Source organism: Oncorhynchus tshawytscha, linkage group LG13 (genome assembly GCF_018296145.1).
Source record: "Oncorhynchus tshawytscha isolate Ot180627B linkage group LG13, Otsh_v2.0, whole genome shotgun sequence".
NCBI lineage: Eukaryota > Metazoa > Chordata > Actinopteri > Salmoniformes > Salmonidae > Oncorhynchus > Oncorhynchus tshawytscha.
Genome location: NC_056441.1, coordinates 84,407,255 through 84,426,817, shown reverse-complemented (window position 1 = coordinate 84,426,817; position 19,563 = coordinate 84,407,255). Strand labels below are relative to the sequence as shown.

Sequence of the window (19,563 nt, the reverse complement as noted above, 5' to 3'; positions counted from 1 at the left end):
TGAGTTTAACCGAGGTGAAATGGCTAGCTAGTTACGGGGTGCGCGCTAATAGCGTTTCAATCGGTGACGTCACTCACTCTGTGACCTTAAAGTGGTTGTTCCCCTTCCCCTACAAGGGCCGCGTCTTTTGTGGAGCGATGGATAACGATGCTTCGTGGGAGGCAGCTGCTGATGTCAGCAGAGGGTCCCTGGTTCGAGCCCAGGTTGGGGCGAGGAGAGGGACGGAAGCTATACTGTTACATACGGATGGAAGGATTGTGAGTTCCTGGTGTAACTTGGGCAGTTGTTGTTGCCATCCTGTACCTGTCCCGCAGGTGTGATGTTCGGATGTACCAATCCTGTGCAGGTGTTGTTACACGTGGTCTGCCACAGCGAGGACGATCACCTGTCCGTCCTGTCTCCCTGTAGCACTGTCTTAGGCGTCTCACAGTACAGAAGTTGCAATTTATTGCCCTGGCCACATCTGCAGTCCTCCTGTCAGTATGCCTAAGGCACGTTCACGCAGATGAGCAGAGAACCTGGGCATCTTTCTTTCAGTGTTTTTCAGAGTCAGTAGAAATCCTCTTTAGTGTCCTAAGTATCAAGACTGGCAAAGGTGTCAAGACTGGCAAAGGTGTCAAGACTGGCAAAGGTATCTAGACTGGCGAAGGTATCAAGACTGGAGAAGGTATCAAGACTGGAGAAGGTATCAAGAATGGCAAAGGTATCAAGACTGGCAAAGGTATCAAGACTGGTGAAGGTATCAAGACTGGCGAAGGTATCAAGACTGGCAAAGGTATCAAGACTGGCGAAGGTATCAAGACTGGCGAAGGTCTCAATACTGGCAAAGGTAGCAAGACTGGCGAAGGTATCAAGACAAGTTGACTAGTGGAGCAAGTCCCCAGTATATGATCATTTAGCAAGACTCAAGCCCGGTTACACTTATAATGCATATGTGTCTTCATTATTTTTCTTGCTAATAGTTCTTATTAATGTGGGACCAATACCTTTTAGGCTTATTCAATGTGTAATAGCAGTGGTATTGCCCCATGTGGACACTTTGGCGAGGTTGAAAGGACACTTGAATGTCCCCTGGATGTCCCCTGACACCACCACAATGTTTGAGAGAGGTTTATATTGCAGAAATTGTGTTTTTATAGTGACTTTTAGGCATATTCAATGTGTAATAGCAACGGAATGACCTAATTGACATACTTAGGACTAGAGGTCGACCGATTAATCAGAATGGCCGATTAATTAGGGCCGATGTCAAGTTTTCCTAACAATCGGAAATTGGTATTTTTGGGCGCCGATTTCCGATTATTTAAATAAAATAAAAAATGTTTTATACCTTTTATTTAACTTAGTTGACTTACTTTCATTTAGGCAAGTCAGTTAAGAACACATTCTTATTTTCAAAGACTGCCTAGGAACTGTGGGTTAACTGCCTTCTTCAGGGGCAGAACGACAGATTTTCACCTTGTCAGCTCAGGGGTTCTAATCTTGCAACCTTACAGTTAACTATTCCAACGCTCTAACCATTGCACTCCACGAGTAGCCTGCCTGTTACGCAAATGCAGTAGAAGCCAAGGTAAATTACTAGCTAGCATTAAACTTATCTTATAAAAAAACTATCAATCATAATCACTAGTTATAACTACTAATCCAGTTTAGCAGGCAATATTAACCAGGTGAAATTGTGTAATTTCTCTTGCGTTCATTGCACGCAGAGTCAGGGTATATGCAACCGTTTGGGCTGCCTGGCTCATTGCGAACTAATTTGCCAGAATTTTACGTAATTATGACATACATTGAAGGTTGTGCAATGTAACAAGAATATTTAGACTTATGGATGCCACCCGATAGATAAAATACCGAACGGTTCCGTATTTCACTGAAATAATAAACGTTTTGTTTTCGAAATGATAGTTTCCGGATTCGATCATATTAATGACCAAAGGCTCGTATTTCTGTGTGTTATTATGTTATAATTAAGTCTGATTTGATACAGCAGTCTGACTGAGCAGCAGCAGGCCCGTAATCATTCATTCAAACAGCACTTTCATGCGTTTTGCCAGCAGCTCTTCTCAAGCACCGCGCTGTTTATGACTTCAAGCCTATCAGCCTAATGGCTGGTGTAACCAATGTGAAATGGTTAGCTAGTTAGCTGAGTGTGCGCTAATACTGTTTCAAACGTCCCTCGTTTTTAGATTTGGAGTAGTTATTCCCCTTGCACTGCAAGGGCCGTGGTTTTTGTGGAGCGATGGGTAACGATGCTTCGAGTGTGGCTGTTGTCGAAGTGTTCCTGGTTCGAGCCCAGGTAGGGGCGAGGAGGGGTACGGAAGCTATACTGCTACACTGGCAATACTATAGTACCTATAAGAACATCCAATAGTCAAAGGTATATGAAATACAAATGGTATAGAGAGAAATAGTCCTATAAATACTATATTAACTACAACCTAAAACCTCTTACCTTGGAATATTGAAGTCTCATGTTAAAAGGAACCACCAGCTTTCATATGTTCTCATGTTCTGAGCAAGGAACTTAAACGTTAGCTTTTTTACATGGCACACATTTTTACATGGCACATATTACTTTCTTCTCCAACACTTTGTTTTTGCATTATTTAAACCAAATTGAACATGTTTAATTATTTATTTGAGGCTAAATTGATTTTATTGATGTTTTATATTAAGTTAAAATAAGTGTTAATTCAGTATTGTTGTAATTGTCATTATTACAAAGACATTTTTTTTTCAAATCGGCCGATTAATCGGTATCGGCTTTTTTGGTCCTCCATTAATCGGTATCGATATCGGCATTGAAAAATCATAATCGGTCGACCTCTACTTAGGACACATTGGAGAGGTTGAGTGAACACTTGGAGATGTCCCTGGACCACACCTGACACCCCTGACTAAAGCATCTGTTCTTGTTGTTGTGTGGATTTCAAAAAAAGAAAAAGGAAACGGTTACTTTGTGTTTGATCCTGTGTCTTCTGAACTGTGCCATTCCTATCTATATTCTGACCATTTCCTTATAATGTCCCAGATGTTTTCTTTCTAATGATACCACGTTCATGCATGTCCTTAATCATACAACTGCTCATTAAAAGCTATTACTTTTGGGTACGTCTACTGAGGTAGAAATCTACATTTTTGTCATTCATTTTAAGAGGTTAAAAGAGATGGGGATGGTCAACCTCCTCTGGCTGGCCATCAGCTGTACACACCACAGTACTAGCATGATATGATGTGGCAGGAATAGCCTGGGGTAGTGTGGTGCTTCCCTATTTAACTTCACTGTTAATCAGTGACTGTGATGGGCACTATAAACTCTTTGATACAACCATCAGTGAGCATCCACAGAGTTAGACTGGTCAATGATTGACAGGGTATTATACAATCTGTTTCTCTTTTAGGCTACTCTTTGCTCACCAATAGCTTTTTTCTATATTAGAGGGGGTTTTCTATACTAGAGGGGTTTTTCTAAACTAGAGGGGTTTTTTTCTATACTAGAGGGGGATTTCTATACTAGAGGGGTTTTTCTAAACTAGAGGGGGATTTCTATACTAGAGGGGTTTTTCTAAACTAGAGGGGGTTTTCTAAACTAGAGGGGGATTTCTATACTAGAGAGGGTTTTCTATACTAGAGAGGGTTTTCTATACTAGAGAGGGTTTTCTAAACTAGAGGGGTTTTTCTAAACTAGAGGGGTTTTTCTATACTAGAGGGGGTTTTCTAAACTAGAGGGGTTTTTCTAAACTAGAGGGGGTTTTCTAAACTAGAGGGGTTTTTCTAAACTAGAGGGGTTTTTCTAAACTAGAGGAGGTTTTCTATTCTGTTTTCACCTCATTTCATTCTCTATCCTCATCTCTCCTCAGTCCTGTCGTTCTTTCTTTTTTCACACACACACACACACACACATAGTGCCAAAGTGCTTCTGATTTCATCCCAAACTGAACCCCCATCTGTGGTTTTTGAGATAACTCAATAAATCAAAAGGTGATCGATGGGCTTTGCCAACGCTCAGTCCAGTGTCATTAAAATTGTCTGTGTGTCTAAATTAGATTGGCCATCACATCAAAATTACACACAAAGAGAGCATCTGTCTCCCCTGAGTATGTGCTCACACACACACAAACACACAGAGAGATTCTCAATTGAATTGAGGTCTGGGCTTTGACTAGGCCATTTCAAGACATTTAAATGTTTTCCCTTTAACCACTCGAGTGTTGCTTTAGCAGTATGCTTAGGGTCATTGTCCTGGTGGAAGGTGAGCGTTTTATCTGACCAGAGAACCTCCTTCCATATGTTTGGGGAGTCTCCCACATGTCTTTTGGCGAACACCAAACGTGTTTGCTTATTTTTTACTTCAAGCAATGGCTTTTTTCTGGCCACTCTTCCGTAAAGCCCAGCTCTGTGGAGTGTCCTGCTTTAAGTGGTCCTATGGACAGATGCTCCAATCTCCGCTGTGGAGCTTTGCAGCTCCTTCAGGGTTATCTTTGGTTTCTTTGTTGCCTCTCTGATCAATGCCCTCCTTGCCCGGTCCATGAGTTTTGGTGGGCGGCCCTCTCTTGACAGGTTTGTTGTGGTGCCACATTCTTTGCATTTTTTTATAATGGATTTAATGGTGCTCCGTGGGATTTCAAAGTTTCAGATATTTTTTTATAACTCAACCCTGATCTGTACTTCTCCACAACTTCGTCCCTGACCTGTTTGGAGAGCTCCTTGGTCTTCATAGTGCCGCTTGCTTGGTGGTTACTTAGTAGTGTTGCAGACTCTGAGGCCTTTCAGAACAGGTGTATGTATACTGAGATCATGTGACAGATCACGTGACACTTAAATAAAGCTCACCTGTGTGCAATCTAACTAATCATGTGACTTCTGAAGGTAATTGGTTGCACCAGGTCTTATGCACGCACCACTTTGCCGCTTTTTTAAATGTATTTTTGGAGAAAAAAAAAACATTTCACTTCACCAATTTGGACTATTTTGTGGATGTCCATTACATGAAATACAAATAAAAATCCATTTAAATTACAGGTTGTAATGCAACAAAATAGGAAAAACACCAAGGAGGGTGAATACTTTCGCAAGGCCCTGTACAGGGGCACCGGTACCTAGTCATTGTGCGGGGGTACAGGTTAGTTGAGGTAATCTGTACATGTTGGTGGGGCGGAGTGAGTAAACATAGATAACAAACAGCGAGTAGCAGCAGTGTACAAAAGGGAGGGGGGAGTCAATGTAAATTGGTGGGGATTTTTTTTATTGTTCAGCCATCTTATGGCTTGTGGGTAGAAGCTGTTGAGGAGCCTTTTGGTCCGAGACTTGGCGCTCCAATCCTGCTTGCAGTGAGATAGCAAAGAAAACAGTCTATGACTTCGGTGACTGGAGTCTCTGACAAAAACATTTATAGACTCTCCTCTGACACCTATTATCTAGGTCCTGGATGGCAGGAAGCTTGGCCCCAGTGATGTACTGGGCCGTTCGCACTACCCTCTGTAGCACCTTACGGTCAGATGCCGACCAGTTGCCATACCAGGCAGTGATGCAACCAGTCAAGATGCTCTCGATGGTGCAGCTGTAGAACCTTTTGTTTTTGTCGTGCCCTTTTCACGACTGTCATGGTATGTTTGGACCATGATAGTTCCTTGGACACCAAAGAACTTGAAAATCTCAACCCGCTCCACTACAGCCCCGTCAATGTTAATGGGACCCTGTTTGGCACACCTTTTCCTGTAGTCCAAGATCAGCTCTTTTGTCTTGTTGTCCTGGTACCACACTGCCAGTTCTCTGACCTCCTCCCTATAGGCCGTCTCATCGTTGTCGGTGATCAAGTCTACCACTGTTGTGTCCTCAGCAAACTTAATGATGGTGTTGGAGTCGTGTTTGGCCACGCAGTCATGGGTGAACAAGGAATACAGGAGGGGACTAAGTACACACCCCTGAGGGGCCCCAGTGTTAAGGATCAGTGTGGCAGACGTGTTGTTGCCTACTCTTACCACCTGGGAGCAGCCCATTAGGAAGTCCAGGATCCAGTTGCAGAGGGAGGTGTTAAGTCCCAGAGTCCTTAGCTTAGTGATGAGCTTCGTGGACACTATGGTGTTGAACGCTGAGCTGTAGTCAATGAACACCACTCTCACATAGGTGTTTATTTTGTCCAGGTGAGAAAGGGCAGTGTGGAGTGTGATTGAGATTGCATCATCTGTGGATCTTTTGGGGCGGAATGCGAATTGGAGTGGGTCTAGGGTGTTCGGGAGGATGCTGTTGATGTGAGCCATGACCAGCCTTTCAAAGCACTTCATGGCTACCGACATGAGTGCTACGGAGCGGTAATCATTTAGGCAGGTTACCTTTGCTTCCTTGGGCACAGGGACTATGGTGGTCTGTTTGAAACGTGTAGCTATTACAGACTCGGTCAGGGAGAGGTTGAAAATGTCAGTGAAGACAATTGACAGTTGGTCCACGCATGCTTTGAGTGCACATCCTGGTAATCCGTCTGGCCCAGCTGCTTTGTGAATGTTGACCTGTTTAAAGGTTTTGTTCACATCAGCTACCGAGAATGTGATCACACACTGAACCAGAACAGCTGGTTCTCTTGTGCATGCTTCAGTGTTGCTTGCCTCGAAGGAAAATAACAGGCATTTAGCTAGTCTGGTAGGCTTGCGTCACTGGGCAGCTCGCGTGTGTGCACAGGTGAGATCAGGGATATTGCCTCTGCGTATTGAAACAGGTCAGATCAGGGATATTGCCTCTGTGTATTGAAACAGGTCAGATCAGGGGTATTGCCTCTGCGTATTGAAACAGGTCAGATCAGGGATATTGCCTCTGTGTATTGAAACAGGTCAGATCAGGGATATTGCCTCTGTGTATTGAAACAGGTCAGATCAGGGATATTGCCTCTGCGTATTGAAACAGGTCAGATCAGGGATATTGCCTCTGCGTATTGAAACAGGTAAGATCAGGGATATTGCCTCTGTGTATTGAAACAGGTCAGATCAGGGATATTGCCTCTGCGTATTGAAACAGGTCAGATCAGGGATATTGCCTCTGCATATTGAAACAGGTATTGTGGTGAAACGGAAGAGGAAAGACTATGTAACTATTGTGACCTCGAAGAACTAGAGAAGGAAACTTATTTTATCTTCTATTGCCCTTTATACAACGATATACGCCTGCTCTTATTCCAGAAAGCACACCAGATATACCCTGGTATTATGTGGCTGAGTGATGAGGAGACAGACCACCAGATATACCCTGGTATTATGTGGCTGAGTGATGAGAAGACAGACCACCAGATACCTGTATACCCTGGCCATTATGTGGCTGAGTGATGAGAAGACAGACCACCAGATATATCCTGGTATTTTGTGGCTGAGTGATGAGGAGACAGACCACCAGATATACCCTGGCCATTATGTGGCTGAGTGATGAGAAGACAGACCACCAGATATATCCTGGTATTATGTGGCTGAGTGATGAGGAGACAGACCACCAGATACCTGTATACCCTGGCCATTATGTGGCTGAGTGATGAGGAGACAGACCACCAGATATACCCTGGCCATTATGTGGCTGAGTGATGAGGAGACAGACCACCAGATATACCCTGGCCATTATGTGGCTGAGTGATGAGGAGACAGACCACCAGATATACCCTGGCCATTATGTGGCTGAGTGATGAGGAGACAGACCACCAGATATACCCTGGCCATTATGTGGCTGAGTGATGAGGAGACAGACCACCAGATATACCCTGGCCATTATGTGGCTGAGTGATGAGGAGACAGACCACCAGATATACCCTGGCCATTATGTGGCTGAGTGATGAGGAGAAATTGAAATGTTTGTTGTTTTGTCCATTGTGTATTTCCGTTTGGAATATTTAGATAAAGCCTGGAATAAAATAAAAGGGGATAATTAAATCATAAAAATATGTATTTTCTCTGTGGTAAATAGCAGGTGTGTATTCAGATAACGTATTGGCTTGTCTCCCATATGAATATTCTGTTTATGTCAAACTGAGTTGAAGTGACTTCTTTTTCTTTATTTTTTATCTGGAGTTATCTGTCTCTATATGGTAGGTATTTACAGTTGAAGTAGGAAGTTAACATACACTTAGGTTGGAGTCATTAAAACTTGTTTTTCAACCACTCCACAAGTCAGTGAGGACATCTACATGACACAAGTCATTTTTCCAATTGTTTACAGACAGATTATTTCACTTATAATACACTGTATCACAATTCCAGTGGGTCAGACGTTTACAGTACATACACTAAGTTGACTGTGACTTTAAACAGCTTGGAAAATTCAAGAAATGTATGTATTGGCTTTAGTAGCTGCTGATAGGCTAATGGACATAATTTGAGTCAATTAGAGGTGTACCTGTGGATGTATTTCAAGGCCTACCTTCAAACTCAGTGCCTCTTTGCTTGACATCATGGAAAAATCTAAAGAAATCAGCCAAGACCTCAGAAAAAAAATTGTAGACCTCCACAACCCTGGTTCATCATTGTGAGCAATGTCCAAACGGCTGAAGGTACCACATTCATCTGTACAAACAATAGTACGCAATTATAAACACCATGGGACCATGCAGCCGTCATAACGCTCAGGAAGGAGACACATTCTGTCTCCTAGAGATGAACGTACTTTGGTGCGAAAAGTGAAAATCAATCCCAGAACAACAGCAAAGGACGTTGTTAACATGCTGGAGGAAACAGGTACAAAAGTATCTATATCCACAGTAAAACGAGTCCTATATCAACATAACCTGAAAGGCCACTCAGCAAGGAAGAAGCCACTGCTCCAAAACCGCCATAAAAAAGCTACGGTTTGCAACTTCACATGGGGACAAAGATCGTACTTTTTGGAGAAATGTCCTCTGGTCTGACGAAACAAAAATAGAACTGTTTGGCCATAATAACCATTGTTATGTTTGGAAGAAAAAGGGTCAGGCTTGCAAGCCGAAGGACACCATCCCAACTGTGAAGCACGGGGGTGGCAGCATCATGTTGTGGGGGTGCTTTGCTGTAGGAGGGACTGGTGCACTTCACAAAATAGATGGCTCATGAGGGAGGAAAATTATGTGGATATATTGAAGCAACATCTCAAGACATCAGTCAGGAAGTTAGCTTTATCTCAAATGGGTCTTCCAAATGGACAATGACCCCAAGCATACTTCCAAAATTGTGGCAAAATGACTTAAGGACAACAAAGTCAAGGTATTGGAGTGGCCATCACAAATCCCTGACCTCAATCCTATAGGACATTTGTGGGCAGAACTGAAAAAGCGTGTGCGAGCAAGGAGGCCTACAAACCTTACTCAGTTACACCAGCTCTGTCAGGAGGAATGGGCCAAAATTCACCAAACTTGTTGTGGGAAGCTTGTGGAAGGCTACCTGAAAAATGTGACCCAAGTTAAACAACTTAAAGGCAATGCTACCAAATTCTAATTGAGTGTATGTAAACTTCTGACACACTGGGAATGTGATGAAAGAAATAAAAGCTGAAATAAATGATTCTCTACTAATATTCTGACATTTCACATTCTTAAAATAAAGTGGTGATCCTAACTGACATAAGACAGGGGATTTTTACTAGGATTAAATGTCAGGAATAGTGAAAAACTGAGTTTAAATGTATTTGGCTAAGGTGTATGTAAACTTCCGACTTCAACTGTAAATACTGTATTCTATACTATCTGTTGGATCTTGCCTATGCCGCTCTGTCATTGCTCATCCATATATTTATATTTATGTATTCATATTCCATTCCTTTACTTAGATTTGTGTGTATAAGGTAGTTGTTGTGGAATTGTAAGATTACATGTTAGATATTACTGCACTGTCGGAACTAGAAGCACAAGCATTTCACTACACCGGCAATAACATCTACTAACCATGTGTATGCGACCAATACATTTGATTTGATATAGTACGTATAAGCTGGAAATAGAAGCCTAAGTATTGTTGACCATTAGTTTACTCCAATCAGAGGTGGGGTAGTAGGGTTAGGGGAATGTAATAAAGAAGGAAAATATATATTTAACAAAATAATATACCATACCAGTCAATAGTTTAGAAACACCTACTCATTAAAGGGTTTTTCTTTATTTTTACTATTTTCTACATTGCAGAATAATGGTGAAGACATCAAAACTATGAAATAACACATATGGAATCATGTATAGTAACCAAAAAAAGCGTTAAACAATTTATATTTTTGATTCTTCAAAGTAGCCACCCTTTGCAAGGCACAGCTGTTAATTGAAAAGCATTCCAGGTGACTACCTCACGAAGCTGGTTGAGAGAATGTCAAGAGTGTCTGGGATTTCTGAAGAAGAGAAAAGAGAAGAGAGAGTGGACACTGGGCAGTGTTTAGGAAGAGAGAGAGGACACTGGGCAGTGTTTAGGAAGAGAGAGTGGATACTGGGCAGTGTTTAGGAAGAGAGAGTGGACACTGGGCAGTGTTTAAGAAGAGAGAGTGGACACTGGGCAGTGTTTAGGAAGAGAGAGTGGACACTGGGCAGTGTTTAGGAAGAGAGAGTGGACACTGGTTAGTATTTAGGAAGAGAGTGGACACTGGGCAGTATTTAGGAAGAGAGAGTGGATACTGGGCAGTGTTTAGGAAGAGAGAGTGGATACTGGGCAGTGTTTAAGAAGAGAGAGTGGATACTGGGCAGTGTTTAAGAAGAGAGAGTGGACACTGGGCAGTGTTTAGGAAGAGAGAGTGGACACTGGGCAGTGTTTAGGAAGAGAGAGTGGACACTGGGCAGTGTTTAGGAAGAGAGAGTGGACACTGGGCAGTGTTTAAGAAGAGAGAGTGGATACTGGGCAGTGTTTAGGAAGAGAGAGTGGACACTGGGCAGTGTTTAGGAAGAGAGAGTGGACACTGGGCAGTGTTTAGAAGAGAGAGTGGACACTGGGCAGTGTTTAAGAAGAGAGAGTGGACACTGGGCAGTATTTAGGAAGAGAGAGTGGGCACTGGGCAGTGTTTAAGAAGAGAGAGTGGACACTGGGCAGTGTTTAAGAAGTGAGAGTGGACACTGGGCAGTGTTTAGGAAGAGAGTGGACACTGGGCAGTGTTTAAGAAGAGAGAGTGGACACTGGGCAGTATTTAAGAAGAGAGAGTGGACACTGGGCAGTGTTTAAGAAGAGAGAGTGGACACTGGGCAGTGTTTAAGAAGAGAGAGTGGACACTGGGCAGTGTTTAAGAAGAGACTGGGCAGTGTTTGGATGGACACTGGGCAGTGTTTAGGAAGAGAGAGTGGACACTGGGCAGTGTTTAAGAAGAGAGAGTGGATGGACACTGGGCAGTGTTTAGGAAGAGAGAGTGGACACTGGGCAGTGTTTAGGAAGAGAGAGTGGACACTGGGCAGTGTTTAGGAAGAGAGAGTGGACACTGGGCAGTGTTTAGTGTTTAAGAGAGTGGACACTGGGCAGTGTTTAGTGGAAGAGAGAGTGGATACTGGGCAGTGTTTAGGAAGAGAGAGTGGACACTGGGCAGTGTTTAGGAAAGAGAGTGGACACTGGGCAGTGTTTAAGAAGAGAGAGTGGATACTGGGCAGTGTTTAGGAAGAGAGTGGACACTGGGCAGTGTTTAGGAAGAGAGTGGACACTGGGCAGTGTTTAAGAAGAGAGAGTGGACACTGGGCAGTATTTAGGAAGAGAGAGTGGGCACTGGGCAGTGTTTAAGAAGAGAGAGTGGACACTGGGCAGTGTTTAAGAAGAGAGAGTGGATACTGGGCAGTGTTTACAGAAGAAGAGAGTGGACACTGGGCAGTGTTTAGGAAGAGAGAGTGGACACTGGGCAGTGTTTAGGAAAGAGAGTGGATACTGGGCAGTGTTTAGAAGAGAGAGTGGACACTGGGCACTGGGCAGTGTTTAGGAAGAGAGAGTGGACACTGGGCAGTGTTTAGAAGAGAGAGTGGACACTGGGCAGTGTTTAAGAAGAGAGAGTGGACACTGGGCAGTGTTTAGGAAGAGAGAGTGGACACTGGGCAGTGTTTAGGAAGAGAGAGTGGACACTGGGCAGTGTTTAAGAAGAGAGAGTGGATACTGGGCAGTGTTTAGGAAGAGTGAGAGTGGACACTGGGCAGTGTTTAAGAAGAGAGAGTGGATACTGGGCAGTGTTTAAGAAGAGAGAGTGGACACTGGGCAGTGTTTAGGAAGAGAGAGTGGACACTGGGCAGTGTTTAGGAAGAGTGGAGAGAGTGGACACTGGGCAGTGTTTAAGAAGAGTTTAGAGTGGACACTGGGCAGTGTTTAGGAAGAGAGAGGACACTGGGCAGTGTTTAGGAAGAGTGTTTAGAGTGGACACTGGGCAGTGTTTAGGAAGAGAGAGTGGACACTGGGCAGTGTTTAGGAAAGAGAGTGGACACTGGGCAGTGTTTAGGAAGAGAGAGTGGACACTGGGCAGTGTTTAGGAAGAGAGAGTGGACACTGGGCAGTGTTTAGGAAGAGAGTGGACACTGGGCAGTGTTTAAGAAGAGAGAGTGGATACTGGGCAGTGTTTAGGAAGAGAGTGGACACTGGGCAGTGTTTAGGAAGAGAGTGGACACTGGGCAGTGTTTAAGAAGAGAGAGTGGACACTGGGCAGTATTTAGAAGAGAGAGTGGGGCACTGGGCAGTGTTTAAGAAGAGAGTGTGGACACTGGGCAGTGTTTAGGAAGAGAGAGAGGACACTGGGCAGTGTTTAGAAGAAGAGAGAGTGGACACTGGGCAGTGTTTAAGAAGAGAGAGTGGACACTGGAGTGTTTGGACACTGGGCAGTGTTTAGGAAGAGAGAGTGGACACTGGGCAGTGTTTAGGAAGAGAGAGTGGACACTGGGCAGTGTTTAGGAAGAGAGAGTGGACACTGGGCAGTGTTTAGGAAGAGAGAGTGGACACTGGGCAGTGTTTAAGAAGAGAGAGTGGACACTGGGCAGTGTTTAAGAAGAGAGAGTGGACACTGGGCAGTGTTTAGGAAGAGAGAGTGGACACTGGGCAGTGTTTAGGAAGAGAGAGTGGACACTGGGCAGTGTTTAGAAAGAGAGTGGATACTGGGCAGTGTTTAGGAAGAGAGAGAGGACACTGGGCAGTGTTTAGGAAGAGAGAGTGGACACTGGGCAGTGTTTAGGAAGAGAGAGTGGACACTGGGCAGTATTTAGGAAGAGAGTGGACACTGGGCAGTGTTTAGGAAGAGAGAGTGGATACTGGGCAGTGTTTAGGAAGAGAGAGTGGATACTGGGCAGTGTTTAGAAGAGAGAGTGGACACTGGGCAGTGTTTAAGAAGAGAGAGTGGATACTGGGCAGTGTTTAAGACACTGGGCAGTGAGAGTGGACACTGGGCAGTGTTTAGGAAGAGAGAGTGGACACTGGGCAGTGTTTAGGAAGAGAGAGTGGACACTGGGCAGTGTTTAAGAAGAGAGAGTGGACACTGGGCAGTGTTTAGGAAGAGAGAGTGGACACTGGGCAGTGTTTAGGAAGAGAGAGTGGACACTGGGCAGTGTTTAGGAAGAGAGAGTGGACACTGGGCAGTGTTTAGGAAAGAGAGTGGACACTGGGCAGTGTTTAGGAAGAGAGAGTGGATACTGGGCAGTGTTTAGGAAGAGAGAGTGGATACTGGGCAGTGTTTAGGAAGAGAGAGTGGATACTGGGCAGTGTTTAGGAAGAGAGAGTGGACACTGGGCAGTGTTTAGGAAGAGAGAGTGGACACTGGGCAGTGTTTAGGAAGAGAGAGTGGACACTGGGCAGTGTTTAGGAAGAGAGAGTGGACACTGGGCAGTGTTTAAGAAGAGAGAGTGGATACTGGGCAGTGTTTAGGAAGAGAGAGAGGACACTGGGCAGTGTTTAGGAGAGAGAGAGGACACTGGGCAGTGTTTAGGAAGAGAGAGGACACTGGGCAGTGTTTAGGAAGAGAGAGGACACTGGGCAGTGTTTAGGAAGAGAGTGGACACTGGGCAGTGTTTAGGAAGAGAGAGTGGATACTGGGCAGTGTTTAGGAAGAGAGAGTGGATACTGGGCAGTGTTTAGGAAGAGAGAGTGGACACTGGGCAGTGTTTAAGAAGAGAGAGTGGACACTGGGCAGTGTTCATCTACTCCTCCAGTCCTCTCCTCCTCCTTTCCCACACTAATCCATCTCTCCATTCATCTACTCCTCCAGTCCTCTCCTCCTCCTTTCCCACACTAATCCATCTCTCCATTCATCTACTCCTCCAGTCCTCTCCTCCTCCTTTCCCACACTAATCCATCTCTCCATTCATCTACTCCTCCAGGCCTCTGAGAGAAATAGTTAAAATATTCATTAGGACTCACTATACTAACAAAGACATTGTTTGCACTCCAACCCTACACCCAGCAAACTGAACCACCCATAGTACTCCACTCCAACCCTACACCCAGCATACTGAACCACCCAGAGTACTTCACTCCAACCCTACACCCAGCATACTGAACCACCCAGAGTACTCCACTCCAACCCTACACCCAGCAAACTGAACCACCCCAGAGTACTCCACTCCAACCCTACACCCAGCATACTGAACCACCCAGAGTACTCCACTCCAACCCTACACCCAGCATACTGAACCACCCCAGAGTACTCCAATCCAACCCTACACCCAGCAAACTGAACCACCCCAGAGTACTCCAATCCAACCCTACACCCAGCATACTGAACCACCCAGAGTACTCCACTCCAACCCTACACCCAGCAAACTGAACTACCCAGAGTACTCCGCTCACATTACACTAAAATCCCTTTACCCTCCCACAAACACATGCACATATACACAGATACACAACAGATCCCTGTGACAACGAGAAGACTGTTTACTTATTCACAAGGGGAATTCCTTTCCTGTGCAAGTGGGATTGTTTTCCCTTGAGTGAGAGAGAGGAAGGGTTGAATGGAGTTACACAGATGCACTGTCCATCACGCTGTCACCACAAGTGTCCAGGAGACAGACAATAACATGAGTGTGTTTGATGTTCTGTACACATGCAGGCCTAGATATAATCTGCACCGGTGTCTACCTCAATGTCCTAGTAAAACAACACACCCAACACAAAGATATCCTATAACAAACACAGGTGCTGTCAACATTGTTTAGGTCATTATCATCACTGTGTCAGAGGAGGAATCATGCATGACCAGGACAAGTTGACTGAAGCATACCCAGACTGGCACCCAGGGCTTGGCCATCTGATCCCTGTAGTGGAGCTGCCGTGCCTGATAGATGAGGGATATGCGTGGGGAGACTGGGGGTACTGACTGCTTGATCCTGTTACTTTAATGGGCTGTTTTATTGCTCCTGATCTTTATGACTCTTCGTGTGACACTTTGACCAACCGACTCACTGAAGAGTCAGTGTAAACAGAGTGCGTCCCGGGACTATGGCGTAATTGATGAATCACTTCAACTATAACGGCTCCAACTTTTTTTTTTTTTTTAACTCAGAAACAAATAAGTAACTGACTCTACAGAGGCGGGAGAAAGTCTGTATCACTCTACCTACCTGTAGGCTTGACAAAATTGACAAAGTAAAGATTGTGGTTACCCCGCAAAATGTGGTTGGGGGAACGGGTGAGGAGTGGACTTTAGGGGCTTTGTCCGTGGGACTTCATTTATAAAGTGCCCTCTCTCTCCGAAAATCCCCAAGGGCCCGGAGGGGGAGTTCCGTGTATCTTTCTTTATGTGACGGCTACCGGCGGGACGGAGTTAGATCATTAATTTTGTGAGGAATTAAAAAATTAAAAATACATCTTCCGATTTATCAGAGTGAGCTGCAGCAGCCCGACTTCCCGTGGCTATGGTAAAGACCTTTGTTATTCCCATCAACCAATTCTGGTGCAAAGGAAAATTAAGCGCATTTTTTTTTTTATGTTAAATACATAAAGCACTCTCACAACTTTGGTTGGTATCAATATTGCAGATTAATTCATGATTTCGATGTCACATTATTCATATGCCTTCAATGCTCACTTAATTAGGCTGTTTGCACAACAAAGACAGAACGTAGCCTAAAATGTGTAAATAGTAAAAAGAAAATTACAGCCTAATCAAAAACTTAAAATGTAAGACACGCAATAAAGTCTTCATAAATATCCTATTGTAGTGTCTTTCTAATGAACGACAAAACTATTTTAAAAACTCTTTTGGGCATTTAAGACAAATTGTGACAAAACATTGGATCGACAGCCTATTCAAAACATAAGACTGACATTGTTTTATGTGGTAACCACAGTAGCCTAACTCAAAAAACAAGGGCAGGCGCATTGGTCAGCAAGTTCATTGGTTCCTTCTGCTGTCGCCTTCTTGCGCGAGCTCATCTCATGAAAACAATCTTGCAACTTTAACATTGTCAACGACAACATGGTCACTTGACGTTGTGCCAAGAACACATGCAGCATATGCCACATTGATTTTTCCATCAAATGTATCAGCTAGTCCAACAAATAAAAGAAATAGGTACTTACGTTCGTCCGATCTTACCAGAATCAACTTCTAATAAAATATTAACATCTATTGAACACAATATTATTCCTTCAGGTTCCTGTCTTCCATGTCATGAAGCACATCAATAATATCCTGTTTCCCTCTAGTAGCGAAGGGAGTGCCCAACTGTCCCGAGCAAGACCCTACCGCCACCAGCCAAGTCCCCATTCAAACCCGTAAGTACATTTAGAGACCAGGCAGTGTGTGAAAACCCGGAAAGGATTTCTTGGAACGGGTTCCTGAAAATTCTCTCTTCTGCCCTTAGGTCGCTGATGGGGGGGGTTGAATAGCCTACTACACACGGAATCCTACTGATCTGTCTTAGAAATTGAAGCTCAAGAAAAAGCCCATTAAAAAATGAATTCTAAAGTAATTTCATTGTCTGGAACTCAATTTAATTCAAAGGGATTTATATATGTTTACATTGCCAATACAAGTGAAATAGATAATCAACCAAAATGTGAAATAAATAATAAAAAAAGGTATTATTATCTAGTGCAGTGTGTTATAGTGTAGTGCAGTGTGTTATAGTGTAGTGCAGTGTGTTATTGTGTAGTGCAGTGTGTTATAGTGTAGTGCAGTCTGTTATTATCTAGTGCAGTGTGTTATAGTGTAGTGCAGTGAGTTATAGTGTAGTGCAGTCTGTTATTATCTAGTGCAGTGTGTTATTATCTAGTGCAGTGTGTTATTATCTAGTGCAGTGTGTTATTGTGTAGTGCAGTGTGTTATAGTGTAGTGCAGTGTGTTATTGTCTAGTGCAGTGTGTTATAGTGTAGTGCAGTCTGTTATTATCTAGTGCAGTGTGTTATTATCTAGTGCAGTGTGTTATTGTGTAGTGCAGTGTGTTATAGTGTAGTGCAGTGTGTTATTGTGTAGTGCAGTGTGTTATAGTGTAGTGCAGTCTGTTATTATCTAGTGCAGTGTGTTATTATCTAGTGCAGTGTGTTATTGTGTAGTGCAGTGTGTTATTTTCTAATGCAGTGTGTTATTGTGTAGTGCAGTGTGTTATTTTCTAATGCAGTGTGTTATAGTGTAGTGCAGTCTGTTATTATCTAGTGCAGTGTGTTATTATCTAGTGCAGTGTGTTATTGTGTAGTGCAGTGTGTTATAGTGTAGTGCAGTGTGTTATTGTGTAGTGCAGTGTGTTATAGTGTAGTGCAGTCTGTTATTATCTAGTGCAGTGTGTTATTATCTAGTGCAGTGTGTTATAGTGTAGTGCAGTGTGTTATAGTGTAGTGCAGTGTGTTATAGTGTAGTGCAGTGTGTTCTTGTGTAGTGCAGTGTGTTATTTTGTAGTGCAGTGAGTTATTTTGTAGTGCAGTGTGTTATTTTGTAGTGCAGTGTGTTATAGTGTAGTGCAGTGTGTTATAGTGTAGTGCAGTGTGTTATAGTGTAGTGCAGTGTGTTATTGTGTAGTGCAGTGTGTTATTGTGTAGTGCAGTGAGTTATTTTCTAGTGCAGTGTGTTATTTTGTAGTGCAGTGAGTTATTTTCTAGTGCAGTGTGTTATTTTGTAGTGCAGTGAGTTATTTTCTAGTGCAGTGAGTTATTTTCTAGTGCAGTGTGAATCAGACATGCTTGTAGTGAGGGTGCTCTACAGTTAACATACACTAACGGCTCTGGCCGATTCTCTCCGTGGTTTCCTTCCCACAATTCCCCCAGTGGCAGTTCAAAGTCTGCCAGCTCCAGTCATCAGGGATCCATGCAGCTTACAATTCAAATCAGCCAACCAATGAGAGTCCACGAAGACTGCAACAACCGCTAGTGACCTTTACACAACAAAAGACAAACAGGCTGATTCAACCCGCTGCCCCTCCTTCCTTCCTTCCCTCACTCCCTCCCTCCACTACGGTCAACCCGAGCACATGGTTAACACTGTCAACCCGAGCACATGGTTAACACTGTCAACCCGAGAACATGGTTAACACTGTCAACCCGAGCACATGGTTAACACTGTCAACCCGAGCACATGGTTAACACTGTCAACCCGAGCACATGGTTAACACTGTCACCCCAAACACCTGGTTAACACTGTCACCCCAAACACATGGTTAACACTGTCAACCCAAACACCTGGTTAACACTGTCATCCCAAACACATGGTAACATATGGTTAACACTGTCAACCCAAGCACGTGGTTAACACTGTCACCCCAAGCACATGGTTAGCACTGTCACCCCAAACACATGGTTAACACTGTCACCCCAAACACATGGTTAACACTGTCACCCCAAACACATGGTTAACACTGTCACCCCAAACACATGGTTAACACTGTCACCCCAAACACATGGTTAACACTTTCACCCCAAACACATGGTTAACACTGTCACCCCAAACACATGGTTAACACTGTCACCCCAAACACATGGTTAACACTGTCACCCCAAACACATGGTTAACACTGTCAACCCAAACACATGGTTAACACTGTCACCCCAAACACATGGTTAACACTGTCAACCCAAGCACATGGTTAACACTGTCAACCCAACCACATGGTTAACACTGTCAACCCAAGCGCATGACAAGTGAAGGGTGGTTCTTTCAAATATTTTTATTTGATGGGGAAAGATACTGTCAACAACATGGACACAGTAAATCATCAGACAACTGCATTTTATCATTGAGATTAACAGAAACACTATTACACAATGTCTATTTGAAAAGCAGCCAAAGGTGTAAGCCTCTATTCTCTCCATGTATTAGACTGCTCCAGTGTCTGTCTGGTTGATGGCCATCTCTTTGTGTCTGTCTGGTTGATGGCCATCTCTCTATGTCTGTCTGGTTGATGGCCATCTCTCTGTGTCTGTCTGGTTGATGGCCATCTCTCTGTGTCTGTCTGGTTGATGGCCATCTCTTTGTGTTTGTCTGGTTGATGGCCATCTCTCTGTGTCTGTCTGGTTGATGGCCATCTCTCTGTGTCTGTCTGGTTGATGGCCATCTCTCTGTGTCTGTCTGGTTGATGGCCATCTCTCTGTGTCTGTCTGGTTGATGGCCATCTCTCTGTGTCTGTCTGGTTGATGGCCATCTCTCTGTGTCTATCTCTCATTGGGTTATAGAGCCTGGTTTATGGCCATCTCTCTGTGTGTCTCTCAT

At 43.9% G+C, this 19,563-nt stretch overlaps 1 protein-coding gene across 1 annotated transcript in view; it reads right to left on the bottom strand.

The window, feature by feature from the left end:
* The window catches only part of LOC112266197 (1-phosphatidylinositol 4,5-bisphosphate phosphodiesterase eta-1), a 330,113-nt gene extending 313,481 nt beyond the window's left edge, over positions 1 to 16,632 (bottom strand). Inside the window, exon 1 of the mRNA XM_042296451.1 lies at positions 16,446 to 16,632. The gene's annotated coding sequence lies outside the window, so the exon portion shown is untranslated. The remainder of the gene's footprint in view (positions 1 to 16,445) is intronic.
* Between the last annotated feature and the right edge of the window lie 2,931 nt (positions 16,633 to 19,563).